Below are 8,344 nucleotides of genomic sequence, written 5' to 3'. Positions count from 1 at the left end.
CACATGCTCAATCTAAGCATGTGTTCAGTTTCATCACATCAAATCAAGCTGGAGAGTTTATCTTCACTCATCATGTCTTGATCCATCAAGTTCAAGATCAATTTTATCTTCGCTCGCTGCATCTAGATCAATCAAGTTCTAGATCAGTAAGATCCGCTTCTTGATCAATCAAGTTCAAGTTCGGTATCTTTGCTCTTTATCGGTCCTAGTTCAATCAAGTTTGGGATCACTACTGCTTTAATCAACTTTGTTCAGTTTCATTGCTTCAAATAAGCTAAACACCTCGCTCTTCATCTGGTTCATGATCAATCAAGTTCAGAATTGGTATCTCCTAGACATGAACTATTCTTTGAACCAACGCGCTGCTCGCACATTAATTCAAAGAGGGGAAAATGTAATACCCTAAAAATGGTCACCTAAACCATGGGCCCCTAATATTGACAACATCACCAAGGTCCTAACCAAAGGCAATTAAATCAACTTTGAGCACACAATTAATTAATTCTTTAATCATTAAATGTCACGTGGCAAGTGAATTATTGTATATTAATTAAATATTTATTTAATTAATTAAATCATTCCAAGAAAATCATTTTGATCAATTATCCTATTTAATTTATTAAATATCCTAGCATATTTAATTAATTAATAAAATTACCATTAATCATAAAAAAGGAATTAATTTATTACAAAACAAGGATCCATATGCAAAGCAAGAGTTAAATTGAAGATAAATAAAAGAATTGAATTGAGAGAAATCAAACTTGAGATATTATTTATTCTCCTAAATTGAGAACTTGAAATTAGAAAAGCAATTTATTGAATTATTAATCATTCTCTAAAATTGGAACTCAAAGCTTTTGAGAAAAGAAGTTCAGTTGCATTGAAAAGACTCTTTTCTTGAATAAATCAAAGAAATATGCATGGAATTACCTATTTTTATCTCAAATGCATGGAATTAATTGAATTATATCTCTAATGCAAACTCAAACTTATAATCTGAATGCATTTCAATCAAACTATAATTGGAATCTATCTCAAGGTTAACTGAATCTGATCTCTCAATTATTTTAATTATCCTAAATTGTGCTTTTTCTTGAATAATCTCAACCGCTTGTTGCTAATTGATCTTGACCATTGGTCTCTCTTTTGATTTTCTATAAATTCAGTCTTCATCTCTAATTCAAAACACCTTGGAGATTTATTGTTATTATATAGTTTTTTCTCTAGAGTGATTGAAGATATTGTGCTTGCTTTTTGAGATTATTGCATCTTAGTTTAGCTTTTTGTATATTTAGTTCAATTATGATTGCTTGAATTCTAGCATAATCTTGCATCCGTTTAGCTTAATATCATGCTTATATATATTAAATTCTTCATCTTGGTGTAGTCTAGTAACTGGTATTGCTTATACAAATCTGAGAGCAAGTTTATACTTGCATCTTTTAGAAGGTAATTGGTCGATTTGTGATGGTTTTATTATTCATGCTTATATCTATCTAACCATACATGTAATGACTTAATTGAAGTGTTGTGTCTTACAACTTGCAGATATTTATTGCACTTTTTCACACACACACACACATGACCCTTTCTTAGAGACTTATCTTAAATACCTCAAGAAAACCTTAAAACATGTCATTTGAAACATCATATTTCATTTACATCTCCCTAAATTCGAGGAAAAATGATATCCCTATGTAAACATCAAGGCTTATTCTACTAATTCATAATAACTCTTGCTAGTCTATGTAGTGGTGATACATAGATTAACAAAGATTTTAGAGAGATTGTTGCAAATGTGAAGTTGCATTGATGTCAATGTATTGATTTATATTTCAGTGTTTGGTTTTGGTCTGGATGTTCTGACTTATTATAAACATAGTCATGATGTGTTGGTATGTTGTTAGATATTTCCTTGAGATTCTACTCTCATGTTTTAGTGGTCTGGAAGTTGTGCTCCGGAAATTTATGTAGTGATGATGATGGTTGTTTGACAAAATTTACAGAGCTCCACATTGCTTTTCTTTTTTATTTCTCTTGTTGCATTTCTGGATTTATTCTTCTTATTCATGTGTCTTTGTTATTCTAATCTGGCATGTGTTGATGTGCTTTAGAATTGTGTTTTTGGCCATGTTCTTTCTTCATCTGGTTATGTTAGCATTACATTATGTGTTGTAATTGATGTCAAATCCTTTGGTCTAAATTAAGTCTGGATGTGGTAAGATGAGTAGGAGTGTTTGACTTAGGTATATGTTGCACTTGAAGGTTTCTTGGTTTCACTAGATGAGCTTGGTATCTTAGAATTTGTTTCTCAGTATTATCTTTGGGTCTAGATTGATCTGAAGCTCGAGGCCTTGGACCAAACATTAAGGTTGTATAATGTGTGGATGCATTTTGGGTCTTACTTTGGTAATGTATGTAGTGTGTTGATATGTTTGATGAGGAACAATGTGATATGGTCCACTTCTCATTCCTTACCACCACTGGAATGTTTAGTGAAGACCTATTTTAGATCTTTGTCTTAGCCGACATCGATAAGTATGATTTCTGGAGACAACATATATAAGAGTTTGATTTGATAAATTGACATATGGATTTTTGTGTTGAAGAAATACAAGATTGAAAGAATCCAGTAGTTGTGTGAGTATAGTGTTGTATATTGTTACTGGAAGCAGTTCCTTCAGTGCAGATTGTGTTTTTTTTGTGTGGTGGATCCTCTTTATTTTTCTTTCTTCTTCGATAGTGAGCCTTTCAGAGAAGTGAGAAAATTGGTAGTGAGCCTTTCAGGGCAGTGAGCCCACCAGTAGTGAGCACTTTGGAAGTGAGACATCCCTTGTAAAAATCACCTTAACCAGTGTCACCTTACCTAGTTTTTATGTATTGAGAATTAGTATTCTCTGTGGTTTTTCCCTTCTTGGATTTTCCACATAAAATATGGTGTTTTTTGTGTCTGTTTTGATTCTTGCATGCGATTTCAAGTTCTGTTAATTCTATTTACTATTCTGGATCTATGCATTAAGGTTAAAAGAATTTTTTTATAGTCAATGATTCACCCCCCTCTCAATTGCTCGGATATTCAACAATTGGTATTAGAGATGTGGTTCTTTGACATAAAGCTTAACCACTTGATGTAGGTCTTGATCTGATGGCACACAAGTTATCCATGACTATCTTTGAAGGATCTAATTATAGCATCTAGAAAGTTAAGATGAGAGGATATTTGGTATCTCTAGGTTACAATACTTGGAAGGCTATGGAGACTAAGTATGTTCTACCGATAAATGGTCTTAATACTCCATATGAGATTCAAGCTTATGAAGAAAATGAAAAGGTGAGGTATGCTAACTTTAGTGCATTATCAAAAATTGAATTCATTAAGGTTATCTCTTTGAATATTGCTCATGAGGTTTGACAAAAAATGAAAGACATCTATGGAGGGAATGAGATAGTCAAACTAACAAAGAGGTTAATAGCCAAGAGAAGATAAGAAAACCTAAGGATGGAAGAAGGAGAAGATATTGTGAGCTATTTTGAGAAGGTTGATACCATAGTAATTGAGATTAGAGAACATGGAGACACCTTTAGTGATGAAGATGTGATTGCCAAAATCCTGATTACATTACTAAGATCTCAGTAATTGAAGAAACTCATGATCCAAATAAATTAACTAGGGAGAAATTGTTTGGAACCTTGACTTCATTCGAAGTAAGGAAGTTTAGAAAGGACAAAGATAGGTCAGAAACTATGTTCAAGGCATCTAAAGGCAATCCGGATGGTGAAGAGAGCCCAAATGAGGTAGAAGAAAAGTTTGTGAGAAAATTTGAGGAAAGCCACTTACAAATACAAAGATATGTTACCTTTTAAATGTTTTAGATGTGGTAAGATTGGTCATATTGTGACTAGATGTCCAAAAAATGGAAATAGATAGAAGTTTAAATAAAACAAGGGAAAATTCAATAAGAAGACATACTATGTTAAGGATGATGTTGGTATTTTAGATGATGAATCAGACTATGAGGATGGTGATTGCTTGTTTTTGGTAGAAAGGGATGTTCCTAAGATTGATATCTCTAAGACTCTTGCTAATAAATTTCATGCTAGAAGAGATAAAAATAAATGGATGATTGATGATAAATGTTCAAATCATATGATCGGTGATAAAAGTAAATTCATTAAACTTGAAAGATATGATGGAGGATCAGTTAGATTTGGAGATGATTAGACAACACAAATTGTTGGTATTGGTTCAATTACTTTTGATGGAAATCATAAAACTCAAAATATTTATTATGTGAAGCGTTTGAATCATAATCTATTGAGTGTTGGACAGATGTGCAAAAATGGATACACTGTTATTTTTCAAGATAATGGATGTGAGATCCGAAAGGAGTCTGAAATAGTTATTGCAGCTGGAAGAAGGAAAAATGGAAATATGTACTTGTTGGAAGGAGCTACAAAACACTGCTTGATATCACAACTTGATGACAGTTGGCTATGGTACCATAGGATGTGTCATATCATTTTTTATAACTTGTTATAGATTAGTTCAAAGAGTGCAGTAAGAGAATTGCCCAGATTGACTAAACTAAAAAACAACATCTGCAAGGAATGTCAAATAGGAAAGTAGACTAGAAGTATATTCAAAGGAAAGGAGTACTTGTCCACCAGATCACTAGATCTGGTTCACATAGATCTCTATGGTTTGAACCGGACAAGGAGTCTGCAAGGTGAAAGGTATTTCATGCTACTAATCGATGATTATTCTATAATGATGGGTTACATTTCTAAGAGAGAAATCTTAAGCATTAGAAAAGTTTAAAATAGTCAAGGTAAAAGATGAAAATGAAGTTGACAAGAAAATCAAGTGTTTAAGGTTTGATAGAGGAGGAAAATTCATCTCAGATGAGTTCAATGACTTCTATGAGAAGCATGGCATCAAAAATAGTTATCAGCTCCCCAGACACCTTAGCAGGACAGGGTAGTTGAAAGAATGAACCAAACTATACAAGAAGTGACTAGAACCATGATAAAAGGAGAAAAGTTACCGAAAGTTTATTGGAAAGAAGCAATTTATACAAATCATACACACTTAACATAATTATGTTTTAGAGAAAGTATGGTAAGACATCTTATGAACTATGGTATGACAGAACTCTGACAGTGAAATATTTCAAAGTTTTTGGAAGCATGTGTTGTATCTTGAGAGATGAGGACAATCTTGTAAAGTTTGACAATAGAGCATATGAAGGCATATTTTTTAGTCATTTAACAAAGAGCAAAGCATATTGTTGTTTCAACAAAAATATTGAATAAGATTGTTGAAAGTGCAAGTGTAAAAGTTGATGAGAGTACTTCAAAGGATTCAGAGATAGAAACGGGATATGAATCAGACGAGTCCGAAGAAAAAGGAAAAGAATGATCAAGATGCTCTGGCATCTGCATCCAAGACTCCAAGGTATATCAGAAAGAATCACTTAGAAGAAAAAATCATCAAAGATAAGAGAAAAGGAGTTATCACAAGAAGCAAAACACCACAAGAGTAGGTCTTGTTGTGTTTGTTATCTGAAATTGAGCCAAACACAATAGAAGAAGCTTCCAATGATCAGAACTGGATGAATGCAATGAAAGAGGAACTAGATCAGATTGAGAAAAACCAAACATGGGAATTGGTTAGAAAACCGTAAGACAAGGATGTGATTAGAACTAAATGGGTATTTCAAAACAAGCTAGATGAATATGGAAAGGTTGTAAGGAATAAGGCAAGGTTGGTTTGCAAAGGATACACTCAGATTGAAGGAATTGACTTTGATGAGACTTATGCCCCAGTTGCAAGAATGGAAGCAATCCAGATGTTCTTGGATTTCATAGCATTCAAGGATTTCAAAGTTTATCATATCGATGTAAAATCAATATTTTTGAATAGAATTTTTTTAGAAGAGGGATACATTAAAAAAATAGAAGGATTCAAGTTGAAGGATGAACTAAACATTGTTTGCATATTGAAAAATCTTTGTATGGACTGAAATAAGCTCCTAGAGCTTGGTATGGGAGACTAGACAAGTATCTAATTGATCAAGGATTTCAAAAGGGTTTAGCGGACAACAACTTGTGTTGGAATCAATGAACGCTGAGAGGGGGGTTGAATCAATGTTTTTCCATTTACAAACTCATTAAATTGATCTTAAACCACCAGATTTATAAGAATGAAAATAAAGTGCACAAACATAAACCAATTAACCACAATACCATAACACCAAGATTTTTTTATGTGGAAACCCAGAAAGGGAAAAGCCACAGTGGGATTTGAATCCACAATATTATTATACTATGGCTAGGAGTATGATAATATTACATAAAGGGAATTCACTTGCATTCTAGCACACTACCTAGAGCTCACCGATCAAATACAAAAGAGGGCTACAACCTGGAGGAAGGCTCACTACCTTACAAGTGATTAGAAATGATTATAATAATGAATGAACTGAAGAATAGCATCTTCATATGTCAAATAGAAGTTCTGGTTAGGATCAATTTGACTTTTGTAGTTGTCTTGAGTCTCTTCTCTATTTTCCTTCTTTGTCATATACTAGAGGACTAAGATCTTCAATCATATTCACCAAATTGTTGGCATAACTGATGGTGTTGGCACAACTAGCTCATCAGTTAGTATTGTCATTGGTGACCAACACTTACTAGTGAATAAGGCCAATCTCATAGGCAAGAAAATTTGGTAAACCTCAATGGTTTACTCATGACTGCAAATAGTATGGATGATTCAGTGCTTCTCAAATATGCATCATTGACACACTTAAGAAGTGTGTTGTTATAAGGCTAATCGGTTGAAGGGAAAATAGAGTATCTGATGGGTTAGTCAAGCACCCAATAGGTATTGAGATCAGTTTCTTCAAGCTAGCAGATGAAATGATGATGCGGTCTTAAGAGGTGACTTAGATTGTAGTTTAGTAGTCTTATGCATGACCAAAACACTCTGGATAGATAGGTGATCAGTCTAATTGATGATCAATGACCAGTAGAAAAAGGTGAAGAGTTACACCAGAGAACTGATGATACAGGTTGAAGGATGACATCCTTTGGAAATCTCAGAGTAGTGAATGGTACATTGGATGCGATGACCAAAGGTGAGTCAGTCATGGCAAGATATCATCAAACAAACAAATAGTGAAGTCTACTATAGTTAACAATTAGTTAATGAGATTTGTGTGGATTTTTCGGTTCACATTAAAAAGACAGAACACGATCCAAAGGTTGGTGAAATTATGAGTTGGAGAGGCAGTTAAGGATGAGTCATTGGCAAGATTAATGGAGAGCACATAGAGAGAGTGCAGGAAGATTTGGAAAGTTTTGAATTTCAAATCTACTAAGTTTTGTATAAAGGTTTCTGGAAAAAACCAGAAAGTGTGATCGTAAAAAAATTGCAAAAGTGCAATCCCAAGTAGAGGTGATCCAACAAGATGAGAAAAGGGAAGAACTGCTAAGTGAATAGCAGAGTGGTGAAGAGAGTGTTCAGAGCTTGGATAGTATAAAGAGAAGAGAAAGAATGTAGAGCAGTAGTAGAGTGCAGAGCAAGTGTAACCGGTGGTCACACCGAAGAGCTTCATTTGGATCTGATTAAGCTAAGAGTATCTATAATAGATCATTCTCTATGTTGTTTTCTAATAACTACAATAGTAAAATCCTTTAACTAGGTGACATATTAAATGAATATCTTGTCCTTTAACAAGGCTACCTCTAACAGGTTAAAGGTTCTAATAGGCCTTAAAGAAAATCCCTTAACCGCATGGTACGTAACATTGTCTTTGCAATATCCTAACGAGGATGGCTCCTCACCGGGCATACTCCAAAAGAGTGCAGATTTTGTGAGTTTCTACTCATACTATGGTTTTCTCCCATTTGGGTTTCCACGTGTTAAATCTTGGTAGTCTTGTGTGTTACATTTTTGTGTCTTATCCATACTGATTATACTGATAAGTGTTAAGTTTGAACAAGAAGTTTTGATTAAGGTTAAATCTGTAATAATTGGTATACTGCTAATTCATCCCTCCCCTCTCAGCGTCGGTTGGGATTAATACAAATTTTGCACATTCGCTCATACAAACTTCTCATACTCATGACATCATCCAAAATTCTCAACCAAAAAAATCTTATATATCCGCACCAACAAGATAGATGAATTCTCATGTCGGCTTCCAAAAACTGTAGGACATGTAACCAATGAGTCAGCTTGATCCATCCACAAATCCATATGCAGATCTAAAAAGGATGATAAAAAGCTTCATACAAGTCGGTCCAATCTCCTAGAACATGAAACCAATCACCGAAA

The sequence above is a fragment of the Cryptomeria japonica genome, chromosome 10, assembly GCF_030272615.1.
Source record: "Cryptomeria japonica chromosome 10, Sugi_1.0, whole genome shotgun sequence".
NCBI lineage: Eukaryota > Viridiplantae > Streptophyta > Pinopsida > Cupressales > Cupressaceae > Cryptomeria > Cryptomeria japonica.
This window is presented reverse-complemented; position numbering follows the sequence as displayed.